The sequence below is a fragment of the Phyllostomus discolor genome, chromosome 14, assembly GCF_004126475.2.
Source record: "Phyllostomus discolor isolate MPI-MPIP mPhyDis1 chromosome 14, mPhyDis1.pri.v3, whole genome shotgun sequence".
Lineage (NCBI taxonomy): Eukaryota > Metazoa > Chordata > Mammalia > Chiroptera > Phyllostomidae > Phyllostomus > Phyllostomus discolor.
The window spans coordinates 2,859,183-2,876,384 of record NC_040916.2 but is presented as its reverse complement, the minus strand read 5'-3'; the positions used below and the strand labels follow the sequence as shown (position 1 = coordinate 2,876,384).

The window sequence follows — 17,202 nt, the reverse complement described above, 5'->3', positions numbered from 1 at the left end:
TTTTCCCTCTTTGCCCCTCTCTACCCAGTAACCCCCTTCCCGCCAGCCATCCCCCCTTAGTTCATGTCCATGAGTCATGCATATAAGTTCTTTGGCTTTTACATTTCCATGCTGTTCTTAACTTCCCCCTGCCTATTTTGTTCTTATCAAATATGCTTCTTAATCCCTGCACCATTTCTCCATTCCCTTCTTTCCCCTTCCCAATGATTTCCCTATCTATGATTCTGTTCTTGTTCTGGTTGTTTGCTTAGTTTGTTTGTTTGTTTTTAGATTCAATTGTTGATAGTTGTGAATTTGTTGCCTTTTTAATGTCCATGGTTTTGATCTTCTTCATTTTAAAAAATAAGTCCCTTTAACATTTCCTATAATAATGACTTGGTGGTGATGTACTCCTTTAGTTTTGCCTTGTCTTGGCAGCACTTTATTTGAACTTTCATTCTAAATGATAGCTTTGCTGGATAGAGTAATCTAGGTTGTAGGTCCTTGCTTTTCATCACTTGGAATACTTCTTGCTAGACCCTTCTGGCCTGCAAAGTTTCTTTTGAGAAATCAGCCAACAGTCTTATGGAAACTCCTTTGCTCTTGCTGCTTTAAAGATTCTCTGTTTATCTTTAACTTTTGGCATTTTATTGTGATGTGTCTTGTGGTCCTCTTTGGTTCCAACTTGTTTGGGACTATCTGTAATCCCTGGACTCATATTTCTACTTCCTGCACCAAATTAGGGAAGTTTTCTTTCATTATTTTTTCAAATAAGTTTTCAGTTTCTTGCTCTTCCTTTTCTTCTTCTGGCATCCCTATGATTTGGATGTTGGCATGTTTGGAGATGTCCCAGAGGTTCCTAAGCCTATCCTTATTTTGTTTTGTTTTTGTTTTTGTTTTTTGAATTCTTGTTTCTTTTTTTTTGTTCTGGTTGAATGCTTCTCTCTCTCCTTATGTTCTAAATTGTTGGTTTGAATCCCAGCTTTTTTCTCTTCTCTGTTGGTTTCCTGTGGATTATTCTTTATTTCACTTAGTGTAACCTTCATTTCTTCATTTTTTTTGTCATACTCAAGGAGTTCTCTGATCATCCTGATAGCCAGTGTTGTGAACTCTGCATCTGATAGGTTGGCTATTTCCATTTTGCTTAGTTGTTTTTCTGGGGTTTTGTTGTGTTCTTTCATTTGGGCCATATTTCTTTGTCTCCTCAATTTAGCAGCCTCTCTGTGTTTGTTTCTGTGTATTAGGTAGAGCACTTTTACTCCCTGTCTTAATACTGTGGCCTATGTAGAAAAGGCACTTGTAAATAGTGTGGGGAGGAGCCCTAGGTAATTTGTCAGGGTTGATTCCTTGCTTCCCCACTAAGTGGATGTGTGGGGAGGTCTTGGAGGGAGGACAATGCTGCCACCTGGCTTCTGGCGGTTCTCCTGTGCTTGCTCCATTTCCAGTCACTTCACTCCCTTCCCAAGTGTGACTGGTGCCCTTCCATCTTCTTCCTGGTGCTGAATCCTGGAGTGGGTGGGTTTGTCAATGTTCTAATACTGTACTGGCCCTTTAAGCAGAAAAATGTGGCAGTTTCTTCTGCTGCCTCAACCCCCACTGGTTTTTACAGCCAGAGGTAATAGGGATCTATCTTCCTGGTGCTGGAACCCTGGACTGTGTGTTCTAGCCTGGGGCTGGGATTTGTTGATCCTCATCCTCAGGTATCCCTCCTTTATACACCGATTTCTCTTCAGATAGTATAAATCTTTTGCATTTTACTAGGTATCCCTCCTGGCTATTTCACTGCCTCTGCCACCACTACTGCAACCACCACCTTTCAGCACCACACCACCTCTCTACCTGTCTCCGTGACTCAGCCCCTCCTACTTGTCTGGATGAATGTGTCTTATTTAAATCCTTGGTTGTTTGACTACTACACATATCAATTTTCTGACAGTTCTGGGTGTTATTAGTTTTGAGTTCTGGTTGTAATTCTTTCTATGATTGTGCAAGGAGGACAAGTGTGTCTACCTATGCCTTCATCTTGACCAGAAATCCTATTGCTTCTTTATATCCAGATGACTGCAGTGGACTCTGTCAAATCATCTGTCCCACTGTTAGTACAGTTTTGCATTTACTTCCTCTTCTTTTGCTCAGATCATCTGAGGTACCTACCTTCCCCATTTGTCTACTGCATTAAGTCTGGACCCCTTTGCCTAATGGTTAAGACCTTTCCTAATTTGGCCCCAGCTGCTTTTTTAGGTTTCTGTCACTCTGTACTCAAGAGCCATTCTCCCTAATGTTCTTTAAGCATTACACCAGCTTTGCAGCCCAGGGCCCTCAACATTTTGTCCATGATCCCCATCCCTGCCCTGTAACATGGTTCCCAATGCATGCATGCCTGAATGTGCCTGGCTCCCCTATACATGTCATAATCTCTTAGATTCCTCACTGCCTCCTTCTTACTTCTCCAAATCCCCCACACTCCTGAAGACACAGTTTAAGCTCTTTTTTCCACCTTGAAAACCTGCCCTCCCCATTTTCACACTACAGAATTAATGTTAGCCATACCACCCATTTGGCATTTATAATCTATATTTTGGTATTGACAGTGATCTTTTTAGAAGTTCACATCTTGTCTCCACAGTTTGCAAGCTGCTTGAAAACAGGTTACTATGTGCATATGTCCTACATTTCCAGGACAGTTCAGGTTTTAAATACCCTGTTCCATAGCTTCATGCAGTCATCAAAATGCCCTGGAATTCTCATATTTGGCATTGAACACATCTCCTTGCTGGTTCTTCATTGGCTTCTTCTCAAAGTTGGGTCAGTCAAGATGAGACTCTTTCCTCTGCCCATTGAAGGAGAAACAACTTGTTATAGGGAACAGGCCTGGAAGAACAAGATGACATAGAAAACCTCAAACCAAAGAGACCAGGTATCAGAAAGACCAGAACTTACCAAGGTCAAACACAAAAGAAGTCAGGAAAACAGGTAAAGACTTAGACAGGTGTATAGTATCATTCAGCATCTAAATCTGAAAACACTTAACATCTGCCTGGGTGTGTGGTTGACAGGGATCTCATGACTAGGACTTTCTTTAGTCCCAAATTTATTTAAAAAAAGTATTTTTGACAGGATATCATTCATTCCCCCCCCCCCTTAGGAAATAGAACTCTGTCCTTATGTAGATTTTTGTATCACTCAATAGATCACACAGCTGTTTCTAAAAAAAACAGGCCTAGGACCAGATCTTCTAACTTTAAATTGGACCACGGAGCTCCTGTGTTGAGATACTGTGCATTTTTTGGGACAGGAGCAAGGAGACCTTATCACCACCCTTTCCTGTTACTCAGGGTGTGTTATAGCTTCATCATTTGTTACTAGTTCCTGAACTTTGTAAAGAACATAGATAATCAATGAGAATAAGAAGGCACTACTCCTGCTTTCTCATATGCTTTTCTTTCTTCACAAAAACCTAGAGAGAGGAAGCTTAATTTATCTCACATTCAAAGCTCATGAGTCACTACACAGTGTAATTGGCCCAACTCAGAATTTGGTTTCTCAAATCAGTTTCTTTTTTAAATTATATTTTACTTATTATACTACTACAGTTGTCCCAATTTTTCCCTCTTTCCCCCCTATACCCAGCCTCCCCCACCTTCTCAGGTAATCCCTACACCATTGTTCATGTCCATGGGTCACATATGTAAGTTCTTTGGCTACTTCATTTCCTACACTGTACTTCAGATACTCATAGTTATTTTGTAACTACCTATTTGTACTTCTTAATTCCCTCACCTGTTTACCCATTCCTCTACACCACTCCCCACATCTGGCAATCATCAAAACACTCTCTGTATCTATGATTCTGTCTCTGTTTTTCTTGTTTGCTTAGTTTGTTTTTTAGATTCAATTTTTGATGGATTTGGTTTTGTTTTGTGTTTTTTTTTGCCATTTTATTCTTCATAGTTCTGATCTTCTTAAATAAGACACTTTAACATTTCAGGTAATAATGGCTTGGTGATGATGAACTCCTCTAGTTTTTTTTTTGTCTTGGAAACTCTTTATCTGCCCTTTGATTATAAATGATAGCCTTGCTGGGTAGAGCAATCTTGGCTGTAGGTCCCTGCTTTTCATGACTTTGAATATTTCTTGCCAATCCCTCAGGCCTGCAAAGTTTCTTTTGAGAAATCAGCTGACAGTCTTATGGGAACTCCCCTGTAGTTAATTAACTGCTTTTCCCTTGCTACTTTTAAGATTCTCTATCTTTAACCTTTAGCATTTTGATTCTGATGTGTCTTGGATGGGCCACTTTGCATCCATCTTGTTTGGGACTCTCTGTGCTTCCTGGACTTGCATGTCTATTTTTTTCACCAAATTAAGGAAGTTTTCTTTCATTATTCTTTCAAATAGATTTCCAATTTCTTGCTCTTTCTCTTCTCCTTCTGGCACCCCTATGATGTGAATGTTGGACTTCTTGAAGTTGTCCCAGAGGCTGCTTACACTGTCCTCAGTTTTTTTTTGGATTCTTTTTTCTTCTTGTTCTGATAGTTTGTTTTCTGCTTCCTTATGATCCAAATCATTGATCTGATTCTCATTGGCTTCATATCTGACCCAGTGGCCCCACTATGGCCCCCCTGATCCTGGATGCCCACCTGTGTGGCCACTCTAGAGCGACCCAAAGCATCTTAAACTGCCATTGTGAGACCAAATCCCCACCAAATATGGGGTCCCTCTTTTCAGTATTCAGCTCTGGCCTTGTTTGTAGAGTCATATCACATGCCTTGACCTTTACTCCCCAGCAGGAGCAACAAGAATATTGTACATGTCCCTTGTCTTTACCAGCATCCTGTTGGGCCTGCAGGGCCTTGGCTTGTTTACCAAGGTTACCTCCCAGTCTCTTGACCATGTGTAGAAACCTGAGGTTGTATAGAGCTGATGTGCAGGCAGAGTCTGGGCTGAGATATTTTAGGAGGATGACATCAACTCTTACACTGCACAGTGTGTAGTTTTTGTAGATCTGTCTTTGTGTACGTGTTTGTGTGTGTGAGAGAGAGGAAGGAGGGAAGTGTGTGTGTGTGTGTGTGTGTATAATTTGAGTGAGTGTACTTATTTAAATGTGTATGTGTGTGTTTGTGGGTAGGAAGGGCTGGATATATGTTTGCAGATGCTAACACACACTATAATGGTGTATATTGAAGGACATCATTATCAAATGTGGATATTCTGGTGAGTGTGTATTTTGGCAGGGAGAGTACATTTCTGCAGAGTATGTCTGAGTGTGGCTTGTGTAGATGCTAATTTGATCTTTTCTCTTTTCAGATCTCATTGGTGACAACTTTGCTGGGCTGCCCAGAGCTGATAAGAAGCATTACCCAGGGAGAACCAGATGCCTCTTCCTCCCTTCCTAACCAGGTGGAAAGACTGCTAAATATACTCATAACTCTTTACAAGCATCATTGGGTAATGTCCAAAACATCTTTTAGGATTCCCTATCATCTTTTCACAAAACTGTATTTTTCAAGATTGTCTCCAAGCAAGCCAGTCTATGAGTTATTCTTTAGAATGAGGAATAGGAATCAAGGGCAGAAGGTAATGACATTGTCCTTAAAATATGTAATGAAGAGTGTAAGAAAGTAGGGATGTTAGTTATATTACAAATTTCTGTCTTTAAGCCCTTCCTCCACTCCAAAGTGAACTGAGACAGGGACAGAAATAGATAATGCAAAGATGATAGAGAAGTGGAAAAAACATATATCTGGGCTAAAGGAACATTTGGTAAACTATATATGCAAAGGGCTTTCTAATCTTCAGGTCAAAATAATTTTGAGGCCCTAAGAACCAGTTCTGAGATAAAGTCAAGGATTGGAGAAGAATGTGAAAATTAAGAATTGATTCCTTCAGTTGTCTGAAGATGGAAGCACAGAGTAGATTTGGTTATACAAAAAGTATCTAAGCAACAGAACTTCCTGATAGTAAACTGACCATCTAGAATGTGTTGAACTCAATGCCTGCTCCAGCCAGGACTAAAACACTCTGAGGTACAGGGCATCTTTGTACAGGGATAAAAATGGACACAAAGGGGTTGGGGCAAAGGCTGCAGGCTCAACCTCAAGATGCATTTAACCTGGAAAATAGCAGAACCTCAGTGGCTGCTTACACAATTTCCAGGTGATGAGCAGAAATAGGCAAATGCAGGTTCTGTTTGCTGCCACCAACATGGAAGGTCATCAGACATCCAGGGACTAAAAAACATCAGGGCTTCTTTAAACCCTGGCTTCACCCACAGGCAAGCTTGGGAACCTCGGTGGATCCTAGTTCTCCTTGGCACAGTTCCCGGATTTCTTTTCAATTTGTTCAACTCCCTCTTGAATCCCATCTGTGGGACTCTGATGTCACAAATTGGAAGCCTGTGAAGCAGAACTGACTCAATCACAGATACATATATTGTTTTCCTGGATAATGTTTAAACAATTTAAAAATGACTTGTCAATGTTTATGAAGTACCATATTTTAAAAACATAGATTTATGATTTCTCTTTTATAAAAGGTTTATTTATTTATTTATTTATTTATTTTTAGACAGAGGGGAAAGGAGGGAGAAAGAGAGGGAGGGAAACATCAATGTGTAGTTGTCTCTCACATGCTCCATACTGGGAACCTGACCAGCAACCTAGGCATGTACCCTGAGTGAGAATTGAACCGATGACTCTTTGGTTCACAGGCCAGCACTCAATCCCCTGAGCCACACTAGCAAGGGCTATGATTTCTCTTTAAAAACCAGAATATCTATTAACACTTATCCCACATGTCTGCTTAACAATGACTGGTGCCTAAGACAGGAGTGTGTCACCTAGTTTGCCATAGTCTCTACCACTTTTTATCAATCCTTAATAAGACCAAGTGGCAGTTATCATTTATCATGGACTTATGTGGGTTTTTAAAATTATACTTAATCCTCATTTGCAATACCTATTTTGACCATGGAGGTATTTGAATTTGCAACTCCTGATATGCAATAAATCTCAAACCATCAGTTGTCTCTAACCCCAACTTTACTACTGAGCTCCCAGCTCTTTTTTTTCCAATTGAGAACTGGACATCTTTGAAATATTTTTCTGGTATTTTAATCTCAACATATAAGAAATCAAGATACTTTCCTCCCTTCTTCTCCATTTCTGATTTCTTTCTCTCTCAGAGCATTACCATTCTTTTTCTAGTCATAAGGCTCACAACCTGGCAGACATCTTTCATCCTACCCCTGATAATCAGTTGCTAAGGCCTAGAGAGTCTACATTTGCAATATCTTTCCTGTTTTTGCCTCTTGCCATGGGCATCACCTTCCCTGTTGCATTCCTTCTGTTCCCTCTAGGCTATTGCTATGGACACTTGTTGGTATTCTGCCATCCAGTCTCTCTTCCTCTCTTCACTTTAATCCATGCCTAACACTACTTGCCAGAGTAATTTTCTTTGAATAATATTCTCATTATGTTACTTTTGGTATATAAAAAGCCAATGGCTTCCCATTGCCTACAGCATTTATTAAAAATCTCTCACCCAGCATTCAAGTCTCTAACCACGAGACTGCTCAGGACAGTAATTCAAATCACCTGGGAAATTGGGTAAAAATTCAAATTAAATATCTATCCCTGAGGTCGGGTCTGGACATCTGTATTTTTAATGAGAACCCAAGCCATTCTGAAGCAGGGTCCTGTGGATCCCACTCAGCACACCATGTCTTAGAGGCACTCTTAGACCTCCAAGCCCATAGTTGTCATACTTATCTGCCCAGACACCAGGAGCTGTCCTGACCCCATTGTATCTTCTACAATGCTCCCCTCACCCAGCTTCCCCCACCAGCAGCAGCACCTGATTCACAATTGCTACCTGAAGTGAACAGGTGGGGAGTAGGCCCATGCAAAGGGTGGGACAAGTAAGGTGTTTACCCCTAGACATATTTCTGAAGGCAGCCTCCTGCCTTCTCAGAGAGACCTTCAGTAATCAGAAGAGCATGCATTAGTCCCTCTAAACAAAAGATCCCTTTTATCTCAAGACATAAAAATCATTTAGACATATTTGCTTTTGTTAACCAATCTTGATTCTAATCATAAATCTTCCACCTATTATTTTATGGCAAAGCAAATCATTAATCTCTCTTATTTTTATCTTTAAAATGGGGACAATACATTCTTCACAGTTAATGAATAGATGAGGTAGATGAGTAATAATATATAGGAAATGCCTAGCACAATGCCTAAATATCAGAGATGCTCAATAAATCATAGCTCTTACTATTGTCAACTGTCAGGGGTAGAGTTTTCAGAAATCATCTACACAGAATTTCTAATTTTTCAGATAAAGAAAAGGAGGCCACAGAATGGGAATATATGCCCAAAGCTACACAGCTAGCTAGTGGCAGGGTGAGAATTAGAAGCTCTACCTTGCTCTACAGTCTAGTGCTCTTCCCATTACACCAGACTCCTCTCTCATGACACTCACTTCATTGATTCACTTGCTTAGGTAATATTTATCAGGTTCCCCTAAGTGCTGGGCTCTGGAGATACAGTGGGGGGTTTTGACCACCTGCTTGGGGTGGGCTTGGAGGCTGAGAGCAGAAAGATTGCTTGGTGACATGGAGTCAGGAGACTGAGCTTCCCCCGGGGGGAAGAACAAGCTCAGTGGCTCACACGGATGTGGATGTTTCCTCAAGTGATAGCAGGAGTTAGGGGTGGAGAGACATACTGTGAGCCCTGCCGGGGCAAGATCTTGGGTCAATGAGAAGGAGTGAGCAGGAGAGTCAAAGATGATGGTACAGTGGACAAAATGAACTTCAGAGAAGGTAATGCAGAGTGATGGTGGGGAGTAGGTCATGCAGAGCAAGGAAGACTGTCCTACCACCTGAACCTGAGGGAAGTGGGTGGGACAGAGAAACAAGCTCTCTTTGAGAGACCTTTGGGGGACAGCCTGTTTCAGTGAAGTGAGGAGGTGGAGAAATGCTGGGGTAGAGAGGAGGACACAGGGAGCTTTGCTAGATCCAAAGAAAACCCAAGGAGAGGGTTTGGCAATGAGGTGGCAGGAGTCAGATTAGTACAGCATGTACACAGCAGTGTGGGGATGAGAGCATTTTCCCTTCAGACAGTGACCAGTGAAGAGAGGAGCCAGGATTCAGTCTTGGCTGGGCCTTGGAGACAGCTGAACCCAGGGTTCCAGGATAGAGGCTCAGCCACAGAGACATGACATTCAGAGCATTGGGGATGTGTGTGAAGGCGGGTAGGGTGCTGCCACTTTTGCTCTCAGGGGCCAGCTAGGAGACCACAGGGTGACCTCCATGGCTTGAAGGTTTGAGGCCTCCAGGTTCCTGGACTCATACAGAGTCACCCTCCTTTCACCAGGAGGGAGAATTGGGAAGTGTCATTAATTCATTAGACTTGTAACTGAGGCTAACTGCATGCCAGGCCCCATTTAGGTAGGGAATCTGTGCCCCACCCCCCAAAGACAGCTATTCCCTGAGGTTTGCTTCTTAGCTCTGTGCTCTACTGACCCACTAGTATCACAGGCAGAGGAACAGCCTGGATTTTCTTCCCTCCTTTGGCAGCCTGGCCTTGTGGTAAGGCAGGGCAAAGGAAGGCAGGAGGGCTGAGGCTGTTTGTGAGAGTGAATAAGAGATGAGGTAGGAACTGGGAGAGGGGAGAGATGTGGACAGAAGGCCAGACCAGTATTTGGCTAAAAAGGTCCCATGATGTGTTTTACTTTGCTGACTCTGGTGTATCATAGGGTAGAAACTATCTGTTAAGGTCTATTATCCTGAAAGCCTCCTAAGAATGTGATCTCCAGTACCTGCACTCTCCCGGCCTTCTCCAGTGGTACGAGGAGGTATGACTGAAAGTGCCAGAAACTCAACAAGGGGACACATGGCCTTGGGGCAGCAGCAGATCTGAAGCTGAATTTATTGCCTCTTTTCCAAATTTAGAGGATAGATGTAAACCCTCCTCATACTCACTCTTAGAGGCACAGGATAAACCCCTTGATCTCCAGGCAGGAAATACGAGAAGAGGCCCTGAAACTGTTGGAGTTTCCCCAGATGTTGTTTTGGCAGAGCTATAATGGGGCTGGGCCTCCTGGGCTGAGTGTCTGGGGTTGCCAGGAAGCTGGTATCACAACTGTGACAACCAGGGATGATCCTGGGGTGGAGATGACCCAGGGATGACCCTGGCCAAAGTGTGGAGAAAGACAAACCTCAAGAAAGAAGGAAGAATCTGAAGAAGAGGTGCTGCAGTTTCCCAGTTCTGGCCTTCCTGGCTCTGGGCTCAAGGTATTTTTCAACTGCAGCATGACTCAGAGCCAGGAAAGGCCAAACATCTGACCCATATGGTTGAGAGTAAGGAGACTGGTGGCCAGATTGGGAGTCAGTCACCTCTATGAGTTTCAGCTTGCTTATCTGTAACAAGAGAGTGATCTACCCCATATCTTCCTTAATCTGTGATCTATGGTCTACACTGATGACTGCTTGGGTCCCAGAAGAATATTTGATCACCTGCTGTATTACAGATCTCTTGATTTGGAGATATATCCAGGAGGCCTACTGCCTGAACTGATACAGCATATTCAATTAGGGACCCAGTCCTGTCAATCATTCTTTTGAAATATCTTCTACTCAGCATCCCTAAAGCCACTTGTCCTCAAATGTTTCTTGGACCATTCCAAGTTTCCTAAGTGATCCCTCTGCCTTGACTGCTCCCCTTCATGCTCTTCTCTGAGTCCATACACTGCTGTCAGAGCCCCTTCTAACCACAGATTTATCTTGTCTCTCCTGCTCAAAAATCTTTGAAGACTTCCTACAGGAGGAAGTTCAGATTAATAGTTGAGCCTACAAGGCCTTATAATCTAGCTCAAACTCTAACAGTTAAACTCATTCTCAGAGTTTCTCAAACACACACTTTATTCTTCGATACTACTGTGACTTTGCTCATATTATATGCTCTGCGTGGAATTCTGTTGGTCCATTTCTTTGCCCATCCAGAATCCTACTTATCCTTCAAGATCTAGCTTCTCTGTTGTCTCCTTGTGAAGCCTTCCTGGATCCACCCTCCCCCCTCAAATCCCCATTACAATTAATCACTTTCTTTTTTGTTTATAACTCGATAAGTACATATCATGGTATTATCACACACTGTATAGAACTGTGAAATTGGGATTCCTTGAAGGCAGGAACCAGATTATACATTTGCACTGCACTGCCTAGCACATACCTTGGCCCTGAACACAGAATATGTCTTCATGTACCTTTATTGAATTTGGTTGAATGAATTATCTCCATGCAAGTGATACAGAAAGAGAAAAAAAGACACCTTATTCTTTCCATATAAGTGAAGGAAAAAATAACATAGATCAAATGATGGACATGTCAGAAAAGATACTGAAAGGGGCTAGGGTCAGGGGAGGGTGCTGAGGAAGGATGGGCAAAGATTCTAAATATTACTGCCTCCAACCTCTGCATCAAAAATAAGGTTGGTGGGAGGAGTCTCTCTACAAATTAAGAATGGGTGATCTGAGCTGCTTATATATCAGCCTTATCCTGAGGATGACTGACCTAGATGACTTAAAAGCTTTTGAACTAGCTTGTAATTTACTTATTCTAGTGTGATGGTTAGAGCATATGTGTTAAAGCCATACTGCCCAGGTTCAAATCCTAGCTGTGTTATCTCAAGCAATTTATTAAACTCTCTGTGCTTAGTTTCTTTATATATAATATGAGGCTAATAGTAGTTCTTACCTCATAGAGTTGTTGGTAAATGAGTTTATAGTACTTAGATTAGCACCCAGTACATACTAGTTGAGTACATGTTATTACTTATAATTTATACATACTTTGCTTCCTTCCAAGAAGAATTTGAGCCATATTAAAATATTAAACCACATATAAAAGAGAATTATATGTGCGTATTTATATTTTATTGAGGATTAGAAACCAATTAGTAGTATGAGGGAGAGAGATAAAGATAGGTATTTGCTAATGTGTTTGGATTAGACTTCATTGAACCTTAAAGTTATCTCTGAGTTTCCAGGAAGCCAAGGCAAAAACAGAATACATGCACTATATAATTTTCATTCTGAAATATAAGAAAGTATTCAAATTAGCCTGTTAAAATAACATCCCCCACAACATACATACATACACACACACATACTGAACTCAAGGAGGAATTTATGGTGTGAATCTCTATGTTGGAATATTGAAGCCAGTAATCTGAAATCATTCTCAGTTGGCATTTGGCATCATCCTCAGTGGGTTTAATGAGAGGCCATAATGACAATGGGAGTAATCAGGGTCAGGATAATAGGTGGGAAAAGGACAATCAACATCCTTTCCTTGTTTCTTTCTGTGCTCAGTTCAGGGCTTTCTTCACTCCCTCTTGGCTGAGAAAACTCCCTTGAGGTCAGAGGCTGAGTTGTGTTCAGTCAGGCAAAGAGTCAGGTGGTCCCAGGTGTTTTCAGCTGCCTCCCTCTGTTAGCATAGGTAGCTAGATATTAATAAAGGAAGGGAGCAAAGGAAATCAAACATATAAGCATAATCAACTAGGAAGCATAAATCTGCTTAAGCACAAAGTTACAGCTTCACGTGCTACCCAGGAAACCACCAGTCCATTCAACATAGATTCCTGGGAGGCAGGACAGAACACTAAAGGGGGAGGTAAGCACATGTGCAGTAGGAGCAAAAATGGTGACCATAAAGACCTGTCAGTCTAGTCTGGGAAAAGGATCAGGTTGGATAAGGTATATAAGACCCCAGAAGATCTAGGAAAGGGATTGGTTAGGGGAAGTATCCAGTGCCAGCCTGTGGAAGCTTGGGAAGTTGATTGGTTAGTCTGAACAGAAACAAGCCCGAGATAATATAACCCAATTTAACAAAGAATCTCCCCTCCCCTCCCCTCCCCTTCCCTCCCTCTGTGTCTCTCTCTTTTCTCCCCTCTCTCCCCTCCTCTTTCCTCTCTCTCCTGGTAACAGGCACCTAGCTGTTGCCTGGGGCCTGAGGCAGACTGTGCAGACTCTGAAGGACTAAGCTTTAATATGGCAGAAAATGTCTGGGCACTGGCCCTATTTCTAGGCCTGATGAAGGCAAGTTGGACTTTTTCCACTCATAAAGATGAGATATTGGAAACCTGGGAGCAGTCTTTTATTTCCACACAAATAACTACTAACACCAGACCTTATCCTTCTTTGTGAGTCCCTGAAAATGCTTTTCTTGTGACACTGCAAGCACCCCATTTCCACCAGCAACACCTCCAGCATTAGAGTGTGTGGAAGCCACGTGGGTCTCATGTCAAAAATTCCCGAGATGAATGGAGAGAGGAATGTTATGAGATAGGTTTGAGGACTTTGGGGAGGTTGAGCCACCAAATGTGAGCATAATGATGATCTTAGTGGTAATGTGGAAGCTCCCAGAAAGATGCTCCCTGCCCCCTCTGAATTCAGAGAAGGATCTGGTGTAAATAAATATTCTTATGTAAAAACAACAACAACATTGTACAAATCCAGGAAGATTAACACCCCTTCCAGCATTGGCCTGGCTCAGGAAGAGGGGAACTTAAAGAGAGGAGCATTGGAGCCAAGTCAGAAATGTGGGTGAGGTTTAGAAAGAGCTGAATTACTCTGCAAAAGAAAGTAGGAGGAATCTGGATTTTTGCTATTGAGGAGAAAAGCAAAAAATGGGGGAAGTGGTAGAAGAGAGAACTAAGAACTTGAGTAACATTAAAGTGGTGTAGGGTTGGGGCTAGAGCCAGTGTTATAGAGGAAACAGAGGGCATTTTTAAGAATGGAAATGTCCAACAGTCTTTTAGAAGCTATTTTCAATTTTGCTGCATTAACCCCTCCATAGACCCCAGCCATCTGTAAGCTTCTAGTGCATGTGCAGACCTCATAAGGAGTTCACTTGTAAGGAAAAGGGATGAAATCCACAGCTCACAACAGCAAGAGCACTCATGGATCAGCAAGAAGATTCCTAAACTGATCTGACTTGAGAAAAACAAAAACTCTAAGCCAGGGGCAATGATGAGAAGGAAAGTACTCCCCACCCTCCATCCCCACTCCCAAAGGAATCATGAAATTTTGAGGAGGAACATTTGATCTCCCATAGATCTTAAACTGTATCTTTGAACCAATTTTAGCCAGCACTTCAGGAGCACTCAACCTCATCTGTTAAGAGGACCTTAATTGTAATGGAGACAGTCACCTCCAAAAACTGGGTACCTGCCTGTCCATTGTGTAGTCTCATTCTCAACAATCCAGCAGCTCCTCCCTGGCTAGGGAAGAGTCTTGTGGGGATCACTGAAGCCTTGGATGAGAAGGAAGCTTGAGGGAGTGAGCACTGCAAAGACTCTCCTTATCTGTTCTATGACTCACTGCCATTTATAATTCAATGAGTTGACTCTAGAATGTGAACACTCTTCGTCCTCCTTGTTTTTGAGAGATCGAAAGGAGACTTGGTGCCTAACCTCATGGGTGAAGAGTGAGGGCTCTTCTGTCTGGTTTGGAGAGAAATGGTCTGTTCCTTTAGGAAACTCCAAGTACTGGAGGAGGAGGAAGCAGGCACACAGAGGACATACATGTAAAGTAACCAGCACTCAGAGAAATGTGGTCAGCTGAGCCTTGGGAAAACATAGTTCAAAGTTAATGGAGGGGGCAGGAATGGAGATACCAATAGTGAGCTGGTGTCCAGTAGGCAACTGCTTGTTAGCGCTGGGAGTTCTGAGCCTGGACTGGATTTGGAAGGAAAGAGGTCTGATTAGGAGGCACAGAAGACAGGTCCTGTACAGTACTGAACACTGTATGAGACATTCACAGACTGCTCATCACTTTTAGCAATTCTGGTTTCCAACTTGGCTTAACTGGATCATCTCAAGCTGGTTCACCACTTGCTCACCAACAGAGGTCCCCAACAGCTGTCCACAGTCGGGGGGAAAAGAAGGAAGCAAACACCAGATGACTGCTTGCCGAGCTTAAGCTTTTCATCAGAGTCAAAGCGCCTTGCCAGAGCAGGTGGGTGAAGCCACAGAGAGGTAGGTTCTGTAAGCCCAGTCCATCTCTTGAGACTGTTCCTTTCCTCAAAAGGAGCACCTGAAGAGGTTCTTTGGGGGCACAAAATGACTACTTTTACGTGTGCAAGTGGAAGGCTCATCTGATCCTCATCACACTCACAGGCAAGTATCCTCTGTATTATAGACAAGGAAACTCAGGCCCGAAGCCATTTTGAGGCTTAAGGTCACCGAGCAGAGGCATGGCTGTCCTTTACATTACCTGACACTGGCCTCTGGCCTTGGACTTTAAGGACCCAGGATATCAAGGGACCATCTGAGTGCATCTATTAAAGGCCAACTCGTCATCTGTATTTCAATCTAGCTTTGACTATTTAATGACAAACTCAAAGAGGGAGGATGCAGGGAGCTGACATCTGAGAAGGCTGCCCACACGGGCCTCCAGCTCTCAGGAGGAGAGCGGAAAGCCACATCCTTTGCCCTGACATAGGACACGGCTCACTACCCTGAGCCCGGCCAGGGGCAGCCTGAGAGTGCTGCTGCCCTGCCCCGCCCCGGAGTCTTCACCCTTATGAGGGCAGCGCTTCCGGTCGGCGGGGCGTGACGTCCAGAGGGTCACGTAAGCGGTGGGCGGGGTGGGCCTCAGAGCACGTAAACAGCGACCTCGGGCGGGAAGGGGGAGGGAAACTGTGGAAGGCGATGGGTGAGGGGAGAGGAAGTCGGAGGGTGAACTGGAGGGAGGGCGGTGAGGGAGAGGCGGAGTGGAGGGGAAAGGGAAGCCACGGGGCGAGGGAGGGCGGGAGGAAAGGGAGCTGGGTACCCCCACCCCCGCTGCGCCGCCGCCCCACCCACAGCGCCTAGGCAACCTAGAGCCTCTGTTTTCCCCATGACGTGGGGTCGCCTGCCTTAGCACTTCTGTCCCTGCCTGGATGCGGGTATATGTGTTGGGGCGGTCTGTGTAGTCTTTGGACATCCATACGATTTTGCAGTGTTTTACCTAAAGAGTCAAGGATGTGCATTTCACCTCCCGGGGATGATCTGTAGTTGTACTCCGGAAGCTGACAAGAAACATAGCGGTGGGTGTTTAAAGACATACACATCTCTCCGTCTTTTTCTCGTTAAATAAGCGAACAAAAAGCAAGACCCACTTGTTTTGTGTTACCAGAGACCCTTAGGAAGTCTCACTGGAGGGACTGGCTGCCCTTCTACCAAACCGCCTCCCACAGTCGCCCCCACCAAGTGAAATAGAAAGTAATCTGGCCTGGGGGCTGACGGGGGAGACGCCCGAAAAAAACCGTGGCAGGACGCCTAGTGCCAGGCAGACTCCTGGCAACAGAAAGGAAGGGAAGTCGCAAGGAGAGAAGCTCGGGTTCATATTTCAACCAGGTTTCTTCATGGAGCCTTCCTGGGGTGGGGGTGGAGGAGCGGTGCCCTCATTTCGGAGTCCAGCTGTGCTCTGGTGAAGTCTGGTAGGCCCGCTTTGCTCACCTGAGAGTGTGTGTGTGTGTGTGTGTGTGTGTGGGCAGGGGCGGGAGGGAGGAAAGGAGCAATGAGTAGTAAAATGATTCCAAGATTAAGGGAGAGAGGTGCATCACAGAGGGTGTGAGATAAATAAACTAGGACTTGGATCTGAAGAGTCGGAAACCCAAACACGTTCAGACCCGTGGTATGTTGGGGAACTTCGATGCCCTACCTCGGGGAGGAGCTCAGACGTAGGGGAAAGTCCCCCTGGTCGCGCAAACTGTCCCTTCACACCCACGGTGCTTGCCCACCCCGTCTCCCTCCCCTATCTGACCCACTTCCTCTCTCTACTTCCCCTGGTGGAGAATTGCATGGGTGAAAACCTCACCCACCCCAAGCTTTGGGCACAGTGAGAGAGTGGGAGTTAAAGGCCTGGGGGAAGAGATGGTGGCCCTCCTTGGCAGGGGGTCTGCCCAGGATATTGCCAGTTTGCCTTGGCTATGGACACCTTCCTCAGGCCTAGGCTCAGGAAAGTTCGTCAAAATGGTTTTAAGCCTGGGAATTTAAGAAGCTACAGAATAGAAGCCTTCTTCCTGGGCGGGGGCAGCTCCCTGGGGCCGGATGATGCCAAAGGTATTGAATGAAATAATGGGGCAGTATTCCTGTGCCACCTGGGAGGTGTTTCCCAGTGGCTATGAGTTTGGGCTTTGCAGTCTTAATCGTGCCAGTCCTGTGAGGTTGAAAGCAA

General features: G+C 44.1%; 1 long non-coding RNA gene across 1 annotated transcript; it reads left to right on the top strand.

Moving 5' to 3' along the window:
* Positions 1–15,812: 15,812 nt before the first annotated feature.
* On the top strand, positions 15,813–16,821 carry LOC118498143. Its single transcript, XR_004900663.1, has 2 exons — positions 15,813–16,069; positions 16,159–16,821. It is a non-coding gene; the product is annotated as an uncharacterized LOC118498143 (long non-coding RNA).
* The last annotated feature ends 381 nt before the right edge of the window (positions 16,822–17,202 follow it).